General features: G+C 38.7%; 2 long non-coding RNA genes across 2 annotated transcripts; one reads left to right on the forward strand and one right to left on the reverse strand.

Moving 5' to 3' along the window:
• Nucleotides 1–804: 804 nt before the first annotated feature.
• Nucleotides 805–1,800, reverse strand: LOC148008882 (uncharacterized). The gene is made up of 3 exons (XR_015689895.1): nt 1,646–1,800; nt 1,307–1,393; nt 805–1,192 (listed from the first exon to the last, which is right to left on the reverse strand). It is a non-coding gene; the product is annotated as an uncharacterized LOC148008882 (long non-coding RNA).
• A 5,380-nt stretch (nt 1,801–7,180) lies between these two features.
• Nucleotides 7,181–8,237, forward strand: LOC148008883 (uncharacterized). Its single transcript, XR_015689893.1, has 3 exons — nt 7,181–7,332; nt 7,585–7,671; nt 7,782–8,237. It is a non-coding gene; the product is annotated as an uncharacterized LOC148008883 (long non-coding RNA).
• The last annotated feature ends 13,832 nt before the right edge of the window (nt 8,238–22,069 follow it).

The raw sequence follows: 22,069 nt of genomic DNA on the forward strand, positions 1-22,069 counted from the left end.
AAGGTCATTGACATTTTCAATCCATGGAGTTATTTCACTTAAACTCATCAATTTTCATTAATGCATATATCTAAGCCTTGGCAAGTGATTGTTTCACTCATAATGAAACATTGCTTGCAATGCCACAAAGTGACAAAGTGGTTCTTCTACATTGGCATGGGTCCAAGTTTGTAGAAGCAGTCGTTGCAAGTGAAGTGAAGTTGAGGGTCAATTTCACTTTATTCAAACAAAACATGGCTCATGAAGCATGAAGTTGTCGCCATGTAGTGACATATAAGCATAAGAATTCCTAGTTTCCATTATATGTGTTAGCAGTTAACATTAATACTTGAAATTCTTTGAGAAGCCAAATTTAATTTCGCATTTTATGTGTTGGCACTATGTCATCTGGGCTTGATTTAAGTATTGTTACAATCTTTCCTTAACACTTCATTGAGGTTGCAGGAGATTTCAATTTTAAGACTCTTCATTATACTTGCTTGGTGAAAAGTAGCCTTCTTATCAAAGGGCTCTGCAAGTATTTAGCCATGCCCACAAAAGTAAGTAGACTTGCAAAAGTACAACCTTTCTACAAAAAATCACAGGAGGGCAAAACTCTCGTGTTATCACATGTGCCCTTGTTACCTCTTAACCTACTTTGCATGGGCAAGGGCATGTAGCAAGGAAGATGGTTCTCATTGTTGGGAAAAATATGAATGGTCTTCATCTGAAAGTGGATCTAAGTTTCCAAAATATTCTTCTAATCTTGGCACTACAGACAAGTGTTTGAAACTAGGCAATCCCTATTTTCGGGATGCAAACACATGATAAACTAGAAACATATATAAACGTAAAGTCCTCAACGTCCGTATGAAGCACTAATAGATATTACATCAATGTTTGCGTATGCGATGTAAGAGATCCATCCGAATGTTTGCGTTTGCGTATGCGATGTAAGGGATCCATCCGAAATAGTATCTTCCATCGAGTACTAATTAAGGTGATATGGCTTGGTAAAATATGTTACAATGACTGGCGTGGAGCCTGGGAAAACATGTGACGTGGGGATTAGCCAAATAAGGTCATATGGGAAAACATGTGACGTGGGGATTAGGCATGGCGTCCGAGGGGAAGAGGAGCTGCAGAGGTCTTTGTGGGCGCCTCGTCGAGCATGAGAGGGACGCGAGGGATGGAGTTGAAGAGGCTGTCGAAGCTGCCATCACAAAACGAAGACACTTACAAGAATGAATGGACGGACGAGAATTATGAAGGAATGGATGAATGAGAGAGAGAGAGAGAGAGAGAGAGAGAGAGAGAGAGAGAACACCTCGATTGGAAGGCGCCTAGGAACATCGGACTCCCTTCCTCCTTAAACATCACCACCCTCGCTTCATCGATAGATCTCTTCCCACACCTGCATCCACCCCAAGGATCTACAATTACATTACATTGACCATTAAACACAAACCTTTGCCTTCTTAATCCATCATCTTCATAATGTAAACATACTCCCTCCCTTGTAGTAGTTATGCATATTAATTATCTGTAGCCTAGTAGAGAACTCCAAATAGATTAGCAAATCATAGACCTTGCCCTTAAAATCAGTGATCCTATACATAACTTTAATTGTTGAGAGCATGTGACCTTAATTATTGAGAGCACATACCCACAACCACTACCACATGAGCATGATGAGCCACAGCCACACTTAGGGTTTCCACAAGACATTTTGACGATCTTGAGGTATCAAGAGAGGTCCTAAAGCAAGAACACAATAGCACAACACATTTTCCTTTCGTATATATAGCTTCTATTTTACTTGCTTCACCTCCATATTTTCTTACTTGGAAAAGTAGTCTACGTCATCGTCATTTACATCCATAAGTCTTCCATTCAAAAGGAGGTGACCCCCAAAATATTAGTGCTAGCTTTTGGTAACCTAGTAAAATTAAAGTACAATTTGCATCTCACACTCTTAGTTCCACCAATAAGTAAAAATGAGTTTCACTAGCTCCAATACCCCTATAGCCAATCATATCAACAAAGTGGAAAAGTAAATAAATTCTCAACAATAATTGAGCTATGGCTTCCCCTTAAGTCAATCATATCAACATCGTTGGCAAAACCATTTTGTATGTAGCCCATGCCTATTAAAATGTTCAAAATGGTGACATGGAAGATGTTGACTTGTTAATAGATTCCTTCTAGATAACCATTGATTTTTATTTGGCCCCATCTCATTGATATTAAAATTTAAATTTATGCTTACACACATGCGTGAGCGCGCTTGTGCGCGCGCGTACACACACACACACACACACACACACACACACACATATCTTTGTACTAAGCATGTTGATTTGGACCTTCATATTTCCCACACAAGTTATTCTTTCTGGTATTATGATGCTTTGTATTTCTTAGTATCATGGCATTAAAAGTCCTTTTTAAATCCCTATGACTTTTCTCACCCATGATGCTTTGTTTTTCTTAGTATAATGGTACCAAAAGTCTTTTTTTAAAATATTGATCACCCTTCTCACCCAAATCTCTCACTCTTATAATTATCCCCCTACACACACACACAGATCCATGCACCCACACAAACTTTCACCTATGCAAGCACACACATACTAAAAAATTGGGTGAGAGAGCACACAAGATAGGAAGATGAAAACCCTAGTCTTTCTTCTTCTTAATAGTTTACCAAGAATAAGAGAGAGTAAAACATACATCATATACAAGTGGTCCATAGTGTAAACATACTAACTAAAAAAATGACTAGATAAATATCTAGTAACTTGGGTAAGTGGACTAATCTGATGTCCAATTGTAAAGTATCATTGGAATGACATGTTGATTCAGGTTCCAACTACGATAGTGATATGAATGTAGAAATGGTCATCCAAGTACATGAGTGTCAGCTCATGTTGAGCTTGACATCTCAACACTCCTTGTCAAGCTCAACTCCATGGCATGCACTCCAAGTAAGCTTCAAAATTGTTAAAGCTTTTATACTTATAGGGCCTTGGTTAAAATATATGCAACTTGTTTGTTTGTGCTTACATATATGAGATCAATGTCACATGCCAAAACCTGGTGTCTAATGATATGGTAATGAATCTCAATATGTCTCATGCATGCATAAAACACTAGACACCTTGCCAATTGTATGAGACTTATGTTGCCATAATAAATGATAACTCTCTTGTCTCTCGGTATCCCCAATCATAAAGTAGCTTTTGCATCCAAGCTACCTCACATGCTACCATAGTAGCACCATTGTACTCTACCTTTGTACTCGATAATGCAACATTGGTTTGTTTTTTATTACTCCAAGTCACAGCCCCACTCGCAAAGGAAAATACATAGCCATTGGTGGACTTCCTATCAGACACACTAACTGCCCAATCAGCATCATTATAACCAAATAAGTACCCCACTTTCAAGGGTTAGGGTTCTAGTTGCAAATGGTAGAGTGGACTACTTGCATTGTGTAGAATACCTTTTCAAATGGGAGGCGCACAGCTTGTTGGTAGCACACTATGGTAAAATGATTGTGAGTGACTATAAGTGAAGCATAGAATCTATGATTGGTAGTGTAGCACTTCTAAGTGGCAAAGCATCACTTGTAACTTGTCATGTGCCTATTGTAAGTAGTAGTGCAATAGCGTTATTCCTAGCAAAGACTTGTGAATTGTAGTGCACCGCTTGTACCTACCTCTGATAAAATGAAAATTTGGTTCAGAGACAAAAGAGTAGTGTATAAAATAAAACACTTGTTTAGATATAGAAAAGAGTTGTAGTGCACCACATGTTTGCATCGTGAAGTGATGTTCCTTATGTATTCTTCTATGTTGGGTTCGCATACCATGGATGTCAACATTTCTTAGAAATATATGTTCCCATTATAGCTAGAAGAAGTTTGGCCACATTAATAGATAGTTAAATGCTTAGTGGACCACACATGATACTATCTCATTGGTCTATTTGCTAATCTTACCATTAGTGAATACACTAATTAAAATGCCTCTTTTTCGTCAAAATTGGTCCTAATGACTATGTTTGTTTCTTTGTTCATAGAATTTTTTGCCCATGGGGAAAGAAGGGATGGTTGGGTCAACACTATTAACACACAAATACTGATATCTTTGAGGACTTACCTAGTACTTTGCATAATAGAAGGAGCAATGGAGGAAGGTCTATGAAAATCAACTTGTTTACCTTTTACTAATGAACATGAAATTGTATTGAAGGCATACTCACCTTCAAGGATTTGTTGGGTAATGATGCATGAAGTGCATTTTTCCTAAGTGCTTTGATTTGTCTTATATTGTCCATTGTAGTTGGGGTTATCTCTAACCATGCAAAAATGTTTAGGAGCTAGCTATGACTACCATTAATAGCTAACTATGTAAGACTTTCTAGGAGTTAGCTATGAATACCATTCATATTTAGTCCTTGGCATAGGTTGACTTGGAGATTGCTAGTTAGGGTTATATCTACCTATGTAAGACTCTTTAGTAATTAGCTAGGAATACCATTCATATCTGTTCCTTGGCATAGGTTGAGTTAGATATTGCTTTATTGATGAAGCTTTTTGAAGGAATCTTCCCTTCTATCTCATTACTTCTCTTCAATGTCGACGAGCTTTCAAATTAAGTCTTAGGTATCTTAAGTGTGTACCTAGCTTAACTACCATATACAACAATACTCAAGAAAAGATTATAAATATAAAGTGTGTGACAAAACAAAAGAATGAGCGTTAGAACTCACAGGTGAAGAATAACTAAAAAAGAATGAAAATAAATGATGAAAACACATATTGCTAAGTGAATACAATAACCTTGGACCTCCACATCTTAGTGTGGACCACGGAAAGATGATCTAAAGAGTTTGTTGTACTATAAAAGGATCACAAATCATAGCAGGCAACCGAAAGAGGTAATCAACTATACTATAAATACATATTAGAGTTGGAATTTATTCAAGATAGGCTAAAGACTAATATCTTTGTGAAGATTACATAATGTAGCATACAGAATATAAGCAAGGAATAGAGATTGCATGACAAATATGAGAAGAGCATAAACTTCTTTAATTCCAACCAGCTAATACAAAGATGGATTTTTCCACCCTTGCTATTCCATTGTGAGACTTAAATGGCGATCTAGATAGATGATAGGTATATATGTATTATATCTGACAGCATGGACTCAAAAGGCTAGCTCTTATGAGTTGAGTTTTGTGATGGCCATACACTCGAGCAACTAACATGCACTCAAATTCTTGTAGAATTATCTTCCCTCATGATAAGCACATGCACTACGATGGGTCATGTCTATCATCACAATGAGAACTCCAACTAATGTACAAATCTAATGGATAGATAAAGAGAGATTTAATTCATTGTATGCTCAAGATAGTTGTGCGTTAGGTGTTGGACCTTAACTCGATTAAGATCACACTAAGCCTCATAAAATGCTAGAAATAATGCATAGATTACATCTTGTTTTAGGCTGACCAGATTGTGAAATTATTATGAGAACGAACATGATCAGAATGATGTGTCCATTTTAGAATAGGTCTTTTCCACCTAAGCTGTAAGGATAATTCCTCTTCTAAGCTTAGCCCTAATTCATGGTAGTTTGAACTTGAGTTTAATTGTTGTGATAAGATGTCTAATGGAGGTGATACTTCATCTTGGATCGTGAGAGGGTCATTGAATTTAGACTATGCCTCTAAGGGTGAGTGATAATGCTTATCTTAAAGCTAATATTGTTAGTTTATTAAAAGTTGTTTGATGTGATGCATGGCTTATTGCCACGGGTTGGAAGCTACCACTAATGAATGTTGAATTATCATGTTTGTGTTTCATGGAAAAAGTGATTACCTATTAGATTAGACAGTTTACCTTGATTGTGATTTATAAAAAAAATTTGAGTTGACATCAGCACGATTGGACATGGTGGGTGAGAGACCTTCCCCAAAGTCCTCACCAAGGCTCCCTCACAAGAAACTAATTTCATATCTTGCATTGCATGAGACACCATCCATAGGGGAAGGTTTGCTACATGATGGAAATCAACAAGGCTCTATTAGGCTAGTAATCTTGGTCACCAGCCTAAGACAAAAAAGAAGATTCTTGCAAGCCTAATGCCCGCATTAGAAGGCTAGGTCATTTAGGTAACATATATAGGGTGATGCCAAAAAAGGTGATGCTCCTTAGAGAAGATGTAGCTCTTATAACCACTACTTGGAATAAAGACAATGTATTTGAAAAAGTACAATTTTTCGTTGTCTTTGAACCCATTTCTTAATTTACATGAAGGAAGCATGTGTAATAGATTGATTAATGAGGCTATTTTTATATGTTTTTATTTTCATTGGTCAAAATTGATTTAAATCCATATAAGGTAGCTTGATTATGTTTCATATTTAAGATGTTTATTATAATTATTTATTTAAAATAAGCATTTCAAGAAAAAAGGCATACACATAGATTTTGTGATGTGAATCAATTAGTATATTGAGGTCTTTATGTATGTACTTGAGACCTATTCTTGCATATATTCAGAAGTTACTTGTTACCTTATGTGTTTAGGAAACTTTAGTATTTTAACTTTTCTCCAAACAATCTTGATTGTTAAGTGATCAATCGGAGTTGAAGGGCATGGGATGTAGATAATCAAGAGGATGAAATGGGGCCAAGTATAAATCATTGCTTATCTAAAAGGAATATATTAACAAGTCAACACCTTGAATTGGAGTTGAAGGGCATGGGATGTAGATAATCAAGAGGATGAAATGGGGCCAAGTAAACGTCATTGCTTATCTAAAAGGAATCTATTAACAAGTCAACACCTTCAATGTCACCATTTTGAATACTTTAATAGATACGTGGGTTACCTATAGAAATGTTTCAATAAAATGAAATTTCCAACGATGTTGATACGATTGACTTGAAAGGGGAAGGCATACCTCAATTACTATTGAGAGTTCATTTGCTTATAATTGTTGATATGATTCGTTAATGATGTTGATATGATAGATTGAATCAAGGGAGAATCATAGCTCAATTATTCTTGGGAGTTTATTTACTTGTTAACTTTGTTGATATGACTAACTATAGGAGGGTAACTCCAGTAAAAAAATAATACATATTACTTTTCCAAGTAAGAAAATATGGAGGTAAAGCAAGTAAAATAGAAGCTATATATACGAAAGGAAAATGTGTTGTGCTATTGTGTTCTTGCTTTAGGACCTCTCTTGATACCTCAAGATTGTCAAAATGTCTTGTGGAAACCCTAAGTGTGGCTGTGGCTCATCATGCTCATGTGGTAGTGGTTGTGGGTATGTGCTCTCAATAATTAAGGTCACATGCTCTCAACAATTAAAGTTATGTATAGGATCACTGATTTTAAGGGCAAGGTCTATGATTTGCTAATCTATTTGGAGTTCTCTACTAGGCTACAGATAATTAATATGCATAACTACTACAAGGGAGGGAGTATGTTTACATTATGAAGATGATGGATTAAGAAGGCAAAGGTTTGTGTTTAATGGTCAATGTAATGTAATTGTAGATCCTTGGGGTGGATGCAGGTGTGGGAAGAGATCTATCGATGAAGCGAGGGTGGTGATGTTTAAGGAGGAAGGGAGTCCGATGTTCCTAGGCGCCTTCCAATCGAGGTGTTCTCTCTCTCTCTCTCTCTCTCTCTCTCTCTCTCTCATTCATCCATTCCTTCATAATTCTCGTCCGTCCATTCATTCTTGTAAGTGTCTTCGTTTTGTGATGGCAGCTTCGACAGCCTCTTCAACTCCATCCCTCGCGTCCCTCTCATGCTCGACGAGGCGCCCACAAAGACCTCTGCAGCTCCTCTTCCGCTCGGACGCCATGCCTAATCCCCACGTCACATGTTTTCCCAGGCCATAGCCATACGACCTTATTGTGGAGTGCATGAACTACTCGATGGACAAAACTATTTCGGATGGATCTCTTACATCGTATAAGCAAACATCAATGTAATAAAGTATCTCTTACATCTTATAAAATATCTATGTCATATCAGGACTTGATATGTAAAATTGGACCCCATGGTTCTCATCGTATGGTGAGGACTCTCCTCATCTATGTTCCTAGCTTATTAGATGTGTTTGTCTAGGTAAAACTGAGATTACTACTTTCAAAAACTTATTTCTTGGATCCACTTTATGATATTACAATGTCATAACTTTAAATGATATTATTTCACTAATCACTCTATTTGTCAACAAGAAGAACAACTTTTTTGGACTACCACCTCAGACTAAGTAGTGATGAGAGTGAGCGATCCTCCTTGTTATATGATGTTGCACATGAAGAGATAATAAGTGCACTCTAAGTGCACCCACAAATATATATGTATATTATGTGGGTTCAAAAGAAGGGATTTTTAAAATACATCTTTTACCCACTTGTGACATATAAAAGAGTACTATATAAAAGGGTTACTCACAAATTGAATTAAAAACACTAACACATATAATAGATACTAGCAATGCTTCTGCTTATATGCCATTACATGGTAGCTTCATGCTTCATGTGAGCAATGTCTTCTTTGAGTAAAGTGAAAGTGATACTCATTTCCCTTCACTTCCAACCACCACTTCCACAAACCTAAACTCATCAATGTAGAAAGACCACTTTATCACTTTGTGGCATAGCAAGCAACATGTCACTGTGAGTGAAATAGTCACTTGTCAAGGCTTAGATATACAAATAAACAAAGTTTGATAAGCTTAAATAAAATAGTTCAATGGATCAAACATGTTAATGATTGCTTGCTTACTACCTATAGAAACCTAGACATTGATATTTGGATCTTCTCCCTATTATGAGCCACATGCATATAATTCATCAATCATATATGGAAGGGCTAAATATGCATATAAGCCTTCAATCATATGTCAAAGGGAAAAAATATCCATGTTTAAAAGGTTGTGCAATATGTGTATGTGTGTGACCCTCTCTCTATAGGTATATATGTATATTTATACTCAGAAATATGTATGTATGCACGCACACATGCACACATAGACACACAAATACATATAGAGAGAGCATCTTAATTTTTAATTGGTATACATGTGGCACATGTGTGTGTATGTGTCTACGAGTAGATATATATAGATGCTATTGTTTTAGACTCTTTAATATTTATGTCTATGAGTGTCTGCTAGTTTTAGCATTTGGACAAGTATGGGTGTGAAAGTATGGATCTAAATTGTGTGCATTGCCATTGTGTATTTACTTTTAAGGTCCGTAGCCTTCTATTCAATTTTGTTTGAATATGAAACCTTTTCATAGTATCTTGCTAATCATATATGTGGCTTATTATGATGAACTATTGCCTATAATTTTGTCATAAGTAATGTGATTAGTTGGAATTTAGGAAAGGTCCAGCTTCTAGTCTCATTTGTATTTTCAATTTGACTTGTGTACATAGACCAATGGACTTGTGGATGGATTTGTTGATTATGTGATGGATTGAGGCTCACGAACACCTTCTATAGAATGTATTAGGGCCCAATTTTGGGTGTGTGCAAGAATGAGAAGGCATAGTGTTTTGTCCATGAGAACCACATGGCAATAAATGCCAAATGTGCCAAAGAAGGAGAAGGGGCTTCAATTATCACAACAAAAGGCTTCCCCATCATAGAATTGACACACCAATGAATAACTTTATCCTTTAGAGGTTATGTCAAAGTCCTTTAGTTGATATCTCAAATTTTAGGTGCTTAAGGACATAAGAAATGCCTTCTTAGATTACAGGTCCTCCCTTAAAATGCTATGAACTTGAAAAGCTTTATGTAGATAAAGAGATAAGATATGCCTTTATGGGATAAATGTTATGAACTTTGAAAGCTTTATGTAGCTAATTTGAAGCTTTGATATCCATTTTAACTATAAAATCAAACGCATTAACTTCAAAATCAAGTTATGTTATAGCTAGACCACTCTACCCTTAGTAATTTATTATGTTGCATTAAATACTAGTCATGGTATGCTCTAGACCTCACTCTCACCATATTCACCCTTCATCTAGGGAGATTTGGTTCATATACATGTGATAATTTGCACTCTTTGTTTCTAACCTTTTTCTTGATTCTTCATACTATTCGTCTATGAATGATAAGTATAACATAGCTAAGACATGCATCTAATCATGTTCATTATTTGGACTTGGCATATACTTATTTATTAAACTTGTTGACTCAATTTCAACATCCTCATTGCCATAACTATTGATTAAATTCTATTCTGTTGAGTACTGAAAAACTCGTTGGAGCCAACCCCCTGATGAATGACGCAATCAAGAGGCAAGTGTTAGAACGAGTCCAGAGGTACATGAGAAGAGAGAAGGCAAAAATCAAAGTTGAGAACGAGCTCGCGCAGAAGCCTCCTTTGACGCCTTAAAAGCATTGGAAAAGTCCCTACCCCACTATGGCTCAAGCCCATTATGTATTCTAGGTGTTATGGTATAGGGCTAATGTACTAAAACCCAAAGTTTATATTTTGATATGCATGACTTTCCTCGAACATGGTTTTGTATACCTTTTGACTATATGCTAAATGACATGGTTTTTCTCGTCCTTATGTGTATGTTAGAGAGAGATCCCTCAAGGCTCTCACATGTGTGCATGCCTGTGTGTGTTTATATTACTAAAGGAACTGGTTAGATATATGGCCATCCTTTTAGGGATCTCTCCATGCACTTTGCTAGCCATTACTTCTATTTTTGTGGAGGCTTCTGCCAGGTGTGTTTCAATTGTGGTTTGCAACCCTGTAAAGGCTACCCTCAAGCCCAACATGTTTTGTCAAGCTTTCGTGTGACAGTGAGATAGGTTTTGGCCTTTCTTGCTCTTGCTTGAATTGTGAACTCATTGTGAATAATGCCACTTGTACCTCATCTTCCTAATTTGTCTTTGCATTTCCTCCATTTCTTGCATTTTAGATCTCATTTTCTTAATTTCGTTCTCTTGCTCTTCTAATTAGGCCTTGAAGTCTAGGAGCTATTGAGCTAGTTTCCCCATCTTGCTCCTCTAATTAGGCCTAGAGATCTCTGAGTTGTGGAGCTAATTGTTGCAAAAACTTCTCATGTGTGTCTTTCACGTTATCCAATCTTAGTTATAGCTCTTTCCTTTCCTTAACTACTCATACCTTATTCTTCTTGAGTTTCTCACACAAAAGTGTTAGAAGATAGGCATAGGAACCCACTATAAGCAAGGGTGTATGAGGGTAGATAGGTGTGAATAGCCTAAAGGGTAGGGGAAACCCTAACCCTAGCTAGGAAAGGGCTATATAAAAAACCTATGGGTCACTATCAAACTTCAGATAGAGTGTACCCAAGTTGTACCTTGAGCAACTTAGTAAACAAGATTTTGTTCTTGTACTTTAAGCTCCTATCTCCCTCTTGTGCACACTTTTTCTAGCTGCAACTCTAATTCTCCACATGGTATCAGAGCCTCATCTGATCTCTTTAGCTTCCTCAAACCTCAGCTCCACTAAGTGCACAAGAAAATCTCCGTCTCTCTCATTTTGGACCTTCAAACTCCATAGCTAACCAGACCCATTGACCTTGGAGGAATTGGTGTGGGCAATAGAAGCAATTCTAGCCTTTGGTTTCTTTTGGAGATCTTCTCATTAGCTTTGGGAAATTCAGTGTGGCACATCAATCCCTGACATTGGACATCGTGGTGGGCAGCATTGTCACGAATGCAGAAAACGGCACAGTTCTGACAGTGTGCCATTTCGTATGGTAGCGTGGCCTACAACAAACATATTAATGGTGGCCACCATGGGGCTTTGATAGCCCCCCAATGTTGAGATATCGAGCTCCACTCGTGATACGCCAGGGTGACCGTTGTGTATTTATGTCACCGACTTGTCAGTTGCAGACGCGGTTGGTACACCGCCCATGAATAATAGCTACATGATAGCTATCCTTATCTACTCTAGTTCCTGGCTCAGTTAGTATGCCACCTTAGTTAGTTGAGTTTGGTTTGAGACCCATATAGAGGGTTCTTCTATTTCTTTGTACTTGAGTTCTTTTGGCTTACACAACTAAGAAGAGGAAAACTGTTTTCAGCCTCCACCCTTGTGTGTATTCCCCCATTGTGCAAGCAAGAAAGCTTCAAGTGAGACTCCTTCCTTCTCTCCCACAATCTTGACATGGTATCAGAGCCTTGTTCGTGGCAAGGAGCTCAAGAAAGCAAGCCAAGCTCGCGGTGTTCTGGTAAGAGGAGCAGTGTTGCTTTCATTTTCTGTTTTGGGAGCAGATCTCTGCAGGTAGCACAGCCGGAAAGTGCAGGAGTGCATTGTCTCAGGTTGAGACGCCCTTCGCCGTGAAGCAAGAGGGCAGTATATGCTGCGGGGCGACCTTGTTTTTTTTATTTGAGGCCATTTCGGGGCCTGTTTTGGAGGTGGAAGTTTTCTGCACGCACTCAGGAAAAGGCTCAGTTTTATGCTGTTCAGCCACTGTTCTACAGGTCGGTGAAAAGTTACTGTAGAAATTGCATCGTATGCTTGTGCGCAGAGACATTGGGAGTTTCAGAATCATCCTTGGTTCCTGTTTATGCAAAATCGTCACTAGGAAGTGACTGTGTGGTCAAATACCACTTTCGCCAGTTTTGCAGATTTGCCCTTGTGAGGGTGAAGCTGAGTTTTTGCAGTGACAGAATTTTTCACAGTGTTTTGTAATGGCGTCTGATTCTCTTTCACAGATTGTAACTGAAAAGCTTGACAAGAACAACTTCCAGGCATGGAAGTTTAGAATGACGAATTTGCTTATGGGAAAAGGATATTGGGAATTTGTTGTAGGAAATGAAGAAGAACCAGTTCTTCCTGATGTTCCCAATCAACAGCAAATGCAGGCATTTAAGGCATGGCATGAGAGAGCCAGAAAAGTTATGTACTGGCTGTCTATCAGCATTTCAGACTCTATGATTGTGCATATTCAGGATGCAAGTACGCCAAAGGAGGCATGGGATACTTTGTCAAAAATGTATAGCACAAATACTCAAGCCAGGAAAATGCAGCTCAAGCAAGAGTTGCATAATGTGCAAAGAGAAAATATGAGCATCAATGACTACCACATGAAGGTGAAGAAGATTGCAGATGCACTTGCTTCCATTGGGTCGCCAGTGGAAGATGATGATTTAGTTTCTGTGACCTTGAATGGTCTAGGAAAGGATTATGCGCAGTTTCGGACATCCATTTCCGTCCGTGAAAGATTTCCTGACTTTGAGGAGTTGATTGCTCTTCTAATTTTTGAGGAGCAGAGAAATGGTGGTGCATCTTCTTCAGGAGGAACTTCAAAAGAAGCTGTCTTCTACTCAAATGCTGGAAGAGGTAGAGGCAGAGTAGAGGAGGCTGATTTGGAGGCCGTGGTAGAAATCAGAATATGCTGCAAACTCAAGAAAACCAGTCCTATGGAGGAGGACGTGGTAACTCTAGAGGCAGGGGGAGCCAAAGAGGTCGTGGTGGATGGCAAAGAGGTCAAAATGCAAACAGTAATGTTGAATGCTACTATTGTGGTAAAATGGGTCATATGGCTAAAGACTGCTATAAAAAGTAGAATGACATCATGAATGGAAAACTACAACAAGGAAATTATGCATCCTCTAGTAGACAGGGTGATGACAGAAATGAGCATCTGTTTATGGTGCAGCACATGAACAATTCTGTGACAAGTGCAGAAGAAAGCAACGATGTATGGTATGTTGACTCAGGTGCATCAAACCACATGACAGGTCATGCAGAATGGATGGAGGATGCAAGGAAAATGGAAAAACCAGGATTTGTGGAGACTAGTGATGATACTGCACATCCTATTGTGCAGATTGGAAAAATTCCTTTGTCTATGCAGGATGGGAAAAAGAAATACCTGTCTGATGTATTTCATGTCCCGAATATCACCAAGAATCTGGTTTCTGTTGGTCAAATGGTTGAGCAGGGCTTGCAGGTCAGATTTAATCCTCATGGTTGCTTTGTTGAGGATATGAAAAATAAAGGTCGCTTGATAGCAAAAGGAAAGAAGAAGGGCAGAATGTTTATGTTGGATGCAGATATGTCTGAATTGAGTGCAGCAATGTTTGCACATGGGACTGGTGTAGTTGCAGATATTGATATCTGGCATAAACGCATTGGCCATGTTAATGTACAGCGACTTAAATCAATGCAGGCCCAAAATATTATTGCAGGATTACCCAAATTCAAGGTTGCAGAAATGCATAAGGTATGTGAAGCCTGTCAGTTTGGAAAACAGGCAAGGAAACCATTTCCTAGACATGTTCAAGAGAGTGAGAAGCCATTGGAATTAATCCACTCTGATGTGTGGACTACTAAAGCTGCATCTCTTGGAGGCTGTCATTACTTTGTCACTTTTATTGATGACTATAGCAGAAAATTTTGGGTGTATTTTATGAAAAAGAAAAGTGAAGTTTTTGGGCATTTCAAAACCCTTAAAGCTATGGCTGAAAAAGAAACATGCCTGCAAATAAAATGCCTAAGGTCAGATGGAGGGGGAGAGTACCTCTCAAATGAGTTTGCAAAGTTCTTGCAGGAGCATGGCATAAAGCAGCAATATTCATGCAGTTATACCCCACAACAAAATGGAATTGCAGAAAGGAAAAACAGGCATATTGGAGAGGTATCTCGTGCCATGCTCAATGAAAAAGACTTGCCAGATTTTTATTGGGCTGAAGCAGTTGCTACAGCAGTCTACATAATGAACAGGACTCCCACTGCAGCAATACATGGAATGACTCCAGAGGAGAGGTATACTGGTAGGAAACCAGATATTTCTCATTTGAAAATTTTTGGTTGCATCGCCTATGTACATGTGCCAGATGAGTTGAGATCCAAGTTGGATCCAAAAGCTGAGAAGTGCATCTTTATTGGTTACTCTCTGCAGCAAAAAGGGTATAGATGCTATAACCCTTCTACTTGCAAGTTTACAGTGAGCAGAGATGTTGTTTTTGATGAGATGAGTAGCTGGTATAAACCAGTAAATGTGATTGATGATGTAGATGCACAAAATGGTAATGCTGCACAGAATTCACAGCAGCAGTCACAAAATATTAGTGGACCTGGAGCGTCCTCTAGCAGTGGTTCACATTCTTCGCCATGGACAGGAAGATTGAGATCAGGAGAATCTTCTAAAAGCAATGCAGATAGTGTTATGCAGGTATCACGAAAAGGAAAAGAGAAGGTTGATCAGCCCATGTTTGATGTGAATGCAGGTCACTCTTATGTGGATGGTGAATCCAGTGGCTCAGAACAGAGCATTGATGATGAGTTGGGTATTCCTTCTATTGTTACACCTGGAGTAAGGAAGACCAGGGATGTTTTGAGAGCACCTGGGAGTGAACCTACTTTGCGCAGGTCTACGAGAGCTAGGTATCCTGTGGATAGGCTGAAATATGATGGATTTACAGCCATTCACTATGCATATATGGTCAAGGTGATACAGGAACCAGAACCCACTTCTTTTGAGGAAGCCATGGGAAAAGAAAAATGGGAGAAAGCCATGGATGAAGAAATGGATGCCTTGGAAGCAAATGCTACATGGGAATTGGTACCTTTGCCTAAAGGAAAGAATGCAATTTGCTGTAAGTGGGTTTATAAGGTGAAGCACAATGCTGATGGTTCTGTGAACAGATACAAGGCAAGATTAGTAGTCAAGGGGTATGCACAAACATATGGCATTGACTATGAAGAAACATTCAGTCCGGTTGCAAGGATGGCAACCGTAAGAGCAGTCATTGCTATGGCTGCATCAAAGGGATGGTCTTTACATTAGATGGATGTAAAGAATGCCTTCTTGCATGGTGATTTGCAGGAAGAGGTATATATGGAGCAGCCACCAGGTTATGTGCATGCTGTTCATCCTGAGTTTGTTTGCAGGTTGAAGAAAGCCTTGTATGGCTTGAAGCAAGCACCTAGAGCATGGTCTGACAAGATAGGACAGTATCTTGTCATTATTGGCTTTCAGATTTCCAAGGCAGATTTCTCACTTTATGTGAGAAAAACAGAGAAAGGTATTATGCTAGTTGTCATTTATGTTGATGATTTGATTATGACAGGTGACAGTGATGAAGATATCCTTCATGTGAAAATGATATTGAAGCAGAAGTTTGAGATGAAGGATTTGGGAGAGCTGCGTTATTTCTTGGGCATTGAGGTGATTAGATCACCAAGTGGGATACAGCTCTTGCAGAGGCAGTATGGATTGGACATGCTGTCCAAATATGGGATGACAGGCTGTAAGCCTATTTCAGTTCCTTTGGAGCAGAATGTGAAGCTGAGCACAGATGCAGGTGAGCTTCTAAAAGACCCTACTATGTACAGACGCATAGTAGGAAGTTTGATTTATATGACTATTACCAGGCCAGATTTGAGCTATGCTGTTGGATTGGTAAGTCAGTTTATGCAGGCTCCAAGGAAACCACATTTGGATGCGGCTAGACGCATACTCAGGTATGTGAAGTCCACATTGCAGTATGGACTATTTTATGAGACTGGGGTTCAGATACAGTTGCATGGATACACTGATGCTGATTGGACTGGTAGTATTTCTGATAGACGATCTACCAGTGGATATGTGTTCTCTTTTGGGAGTGCTGCAGTCACTTGGAGCAGCAAGAAACAGCCTACAATTGCCTTGTCGAGCACAGAGGCTGAGTACAAGGGTGCAGCAATGGCTGCATGTGAGGTAGCTTGGTTGCATAAGCTACTTTATGATATGCATCAGTCTACAGATGGGCCAGTTGTCATTTATTGTGACAACATGAGTAGTATACACTTGGCAAATAAACCAGTCTATCATGCTAGAACAAAGCACATTGAGGTGCATTATCACTATGTGCGAGAGAGGGTTTTACTAGGTCTTATTGATCTAGTTTATGTCAGCACAGAGGATCAGGTAGCTGACATATTCACGAAGGCATTGGGCGCAGAAAAGCTGCACAAGTTCAGAGACCTGCTTGGTGTGCAGGAATTGGGATTGAGCTCGAGGGGGAGTGTTGAGATATCGAGCTCCACTCGTGATACGCCAGGGTGACCGTTGTGTATTTATGTCACCGACTTGTCAGTTGCAGACGCGGTTGGTACACCGCCCATGAATAATAGCTACATGATAGCTATCCTTATCTACTCTAGTTCGTGGCTCAGTTAGCATGCCACCTTAGTTAGTTGAGTTTGGTTTGAGACCCATATAGAGGATTCTTCTATTTCTTTGTACTTGAGTTCTTTTGGCTTATACAACTAAGAAGAGGAAAACTGTTTTCAGCCTCCACCCTTGTGTGTATTCCCCCATTGTGCAAGCAAGAAAGCTTCAAGTGAGACTCCTTCCTTCTCTCCCACAATCTTGACACCCAAGTGGACTATCTCCAACCAAGAGGGTTCTCAAAGATTATTCCTATGCTCCTCCCACAGAGTCAAACCCTAACTGTGGATCTCTAATGACAGCCATAGCCAAGAAGCTTCAAGCTTCTTCAAAATACACATTTCTCAATGTTTGGTCATTAACATTGATTTTAATCATTGAGTTAACTCCTTATGAGTCAGCTACTAATTTGGGAACCTAATCTCAAAGTTTAGTGTACTTGGAAAGCCATCATCAAGCTTATCAAGACCGACATTTATCATCTCTAGCAACATGAGCTACAGATGAGTGCTTGTAAGCACTAAGGCACATTGTTTAATCATCATTGTTGCTAATACTTACACAATTTGAATGTTTTTATCGGGAAATTAAAACAACTGAGTGCTTTCCTTCAGGTTGTAAGTCTATGTGTACAATTATAAACACATAGACCATCATACACTAGAACTGTATTGCATATCTTGAATGATTTTTTTTTCAAGTACACTGGTCAATGAAATCAGAGGGATGTGTGTCATTGTACTCTCCTCAGAGTCATTAGCAATAAGCATTGAAATCATAGACCATCCTTGTCCAACACAAGGTTCATCCACTAAGCCATACCACAAGGAGGAGCCCGAAGTCAGTCTAGGTTCACATCATTAAAACCTAAAAAGACTATTAAACCTCGGAAGAAGATTGCACATAAGAAAGGACCACCAAAGTCATATTTTGAAATATTACATATGTATGATTTTCAACATTTCTCCTCGTTACAACTTTGATATAAATTTTTTGATTTTCTTCTGCATTCAGTGGCAAGTTTGTAAGGGACTAGACACTGCCCTTGTTCTAGCAAGTGGTAAGACCTTCCCAATGGCCATAACATATGTTGATGTTCATCCTCAAATTCTAAAATTTGATGGAAAAGATTTCCACCCATGGCGGGTACTTATCAAGTACAAGATGATGGAGAGAGGGTATTGGCCTCTCATTCAAGGCACTAGGGCTGTAAACTCTGCAAATCTGGTTGATGTAGAGGATGAACAAGGATGACCAATGTGCCCAGGCAATCATCATGTTACACTTAGATGATTCATTGATTCATCATGTTGATCAACTAAATACTACTTAAGAAAAATGGGATGGGCTTGAAAAGCTCTATGGAGCCACTAGTAAAAATACTAAAATCTTCCTTAAATTTAATTCTTTAGCTTGGAATATAGATCAGGAGAAGACTTGGGAAAATTCATTTCTTACATGAAGGGACTTATGGCATAGCTTGCCTCAGTACAAGCTCCAATACATGAAGAAGATGCTATTGCTATTCTCCTAAAAACTGTAAAAACGGTGTTTCCTACCCTTGTAACCACTCTTACCAACATTCCAGATCCTACCTTGGCAAGTACCATCCAATCCTGTTTGGATGAAGAAAAGAGGAACCACAAAGAAGGCAACACTAGTCAGGCATTTTCAACTTCGTGTGATCAAGTATTGGTACATACAGTTCTCACTAGATGTTCTTTCTGTAAGAAAAAAGGACATTGTAAACAATTGTTGGAAGAAGTATCCTGAAAAAATGAAATGTAACAAATGCAAGAAGACAAGGCATATCACTAGTAAATGCCCCAACATTCCTGATGTACCCAAAGAACTGGTGGCCAATTATTCCTCCAATCCATGTGAAGATCGATTTTTTAAAGTCTTTAAACCATCTACCTAAAAATACTCATGTAGCTTGATTTATAAAGGCATCCCGTTTGTTTAAGGGGGGGAGGGACATCTTACATGCCTTGTAATCCAATGCCATCTTGGCATTAAGGGGGGGTGTTAGAAGATAGGCATAGGAACCCACTATAAGCAAGGGTGTATGAGAGCAGATAGGTGTGAATAGCCTAAAGGGCAGGGGAAACCCTAACCCTAGCTAGGCAAGGGCTATATAAATAGCCTATGGGTCACTATCAAACTTGAGATAGAGTTTACCCAAGTTGTACCTTGAACAACTTAGTAAACAAGATTTTGTTCTTGTACTTTGAGCTCCTATCTCCCTCTTGTGCACACTTTTTCCAACTGCAACTCTGATTCTCCACAAAAAGCTTTGAGATAGATTAGCTTCCTCTATTGTAGGTATCATTTTACTAAGACGTTAAGAGAGTTAGTAGTCTAGCTAGTGGTTGACTCAATGAGTCATTATTGGTCTCTTGGGAGATGACTATGACTTTCTCTAAAGACTTCTCTTTCTTCAACTCAATTATCTCAATTTGCATTCTTTGTATTGCTATCATTAGCTCTCGAAGATTACCCTAAGATATGCTTAAAGGTAATTCTTCAATTTTCTTTTCTTTCCCTTTACTTCACCTCTTTTCTCATCAAATCAACATTGCATGCACTCTTTTTGTTATGGTCGCATCTCTTCTATGCATGTCTTTCTCATACAATATGCAAATGCTTGTCACGGTCTCATCTTACACTTTGGCATACAGCCTCTAACTTCCACATTTCTTTTTAGATTCCTTTATTATTGCTTTGATTGTAGCTTTTTGGGAGCTTTCTCTACCATTTTAAGTCCTTTTGAGAGATTTTTCAGGTCTTTTGCCTTTCTTTTTTGACGAGGACTCTATATTATCATCCTCTTCCCTTGAGTTCTCTTCCTTTCTCTTATATTCATGTTCCCCTTCTATTTGTAGGATTACATTTTGCACTTCTTAAAGGTGAAATTTATCTTGGGGGATTGGAATCCTATGGTGGATATAGAATGTCTCAAACAATTGGTGAATTGTTGGGAGATAGCTAGGGCCATGTTAATGATTTTGGTGACGACACTACCAAAGTGATTGATGTTTTTTTACCTCCACACCCCACCTGTGGTTTTAGCATAGGTAGCTTCCTTATCACAACTTCCATCAAATCCTTAGGGATCTTAATAGTGCATGTAGTGGGTCTAGTATAAGAAAACAAGTGATGGAAGGCTTGGGTGGTGACGTTCTCAAATATGGAGCTAAACAATATCCCATCTTAGAAGATTCCTAGCTTGAAATCCCATTTTGGTGTAAAAATAGGAGATTTTTTCATTTTTTGTCAACTTTGGTAAGCCATCAATAATTTGTTTTGACTACATATTTTTTAGGCACTACACATTTACATGACCAATCTACTTATGTGAATTTCAATGTTACCCACAACATTTGAACCTTGTGAATGTATAGTAGCATCCATTTCATATGGACCTACATCAAGAGTAAAGAATTTGTTAGTATGCTTACCTTTTGCAATCAAACTACAACCATTTCTAGGATCCTTTATATAACAGCCAATCAAATGTGAACCCAACTTGCAATCCTTGCTCCACCATTTGACCAACAGAAACCATGTCCTCAATTATGTTTGATCTTTGCAACGCATCATCCAATTATTTTATTTTACCATCCTATGTACTCAAGGAAACATTTCCAATGTGAGTAATCAGATGGGCTATATCATCCCATGTCTCCACATAGCTTGGCAAATCTAGAAGTTGTCTACAAGTTTTGGATATTTATAAGAGATAGTATCCAAAATATCAAAAATATGCTAAACTTGTCCAAAAATCTAGTATTTTTGAACCATCCACATTATGGATACTCTGACACTAATGACTAATATGGCATTAACTCTCTAGATCAATAAGAAAGTTGAATGACGATGCACTCTATAATTTTTCACACTATGTCTGCATAGCGGAACAACATCCATCCACTCTTAAACTGCACATCCTCTGGCTTGTACCAAAGTCTTACAGATCTATAGTGTGAGAAGAACTATCCTCTGCCATGTCAATGTCTTCATCTTCTACCTCTTCTTCTTCCATATTCTCATATTCATACTGCGTATCCAACTCCTTCAACTCATATGCTAAAGACTCCCTACGTTTAAAGTGTCAAGATTGTGGGAGAGAAGGAAGGAGTCTCACTTGTAGTTTTCTTACTTGCATAATGGGGGAATACACATACAGGTGGAGGCTGAAAACAGTTTTCCTCTTCTTAGTTGTGTAAGCCAAAAAGAACTCTAGTACAAAGAAATAGAAGAACTCTATATATGGATCTCAGACCAAACTCAACTAACTAAGGTGGCATACTAACTGAGCCACGAACTAGAGTAGATAAGAATCTAGCTATTATTCATGGGCGGTGTACCAACCGCATCTGCAGCTAACACGTCGGTGACATAAATGCACAATGGTCACCCTGGCATTTCACAAGTGGAGCTCGATATCTCAACACTCCCCCTCAAGCTCAATCCGAATTCCTGCACACCAAGCAGGTCTCTGAACTTGCACAGCTTCTCTGCGCCCAACGCCTTTGTAAATATGTCAGCTATCTGATCCTCTGTGCTGACATAAACTAGATCAATAAGACCTAGTAAAACCCTCTCCCGCACATAGTGATAATGCACCTCAATGTGCTTTGTTCTAGCATGATAGACTGGGTTATTTGCCAAGTGTTTCCTGCTCATGTTGTCACAATAAATGACAACTGGCCCATCTGTAGGCTGATGCATATCATAAAGTAGCTTATGCAACCAAGCTACCTCACATGCAGCCATTGCTGTGCCCTTGTACTCAGCCTCTGTGCTCGACAAGGCAACTGTAGGCTGTTTCTTGCTGCTCCAAGTGACTGCAGCACTCCCAAAAGAGAACACATATC

The sequence above is a fragment of the Lygodium microphyllum genome, unplaced genomic scaffold (assembly GCF_053477565.2).
Source record: "Lygodium microphyllum isolate KBCC unplaced genomic scaffold, Lygodium_microphyllum_v1.1.10 scaffold_53, whole genome shotgun sequence".
Classification (NCBI taxonomy): Eukaryota; Viridiplantae; Streptophyta; class Polypodiopsida; order Schizaeales; family Lygodiaceae; genus Lygodium; species Lygodium microphyllum.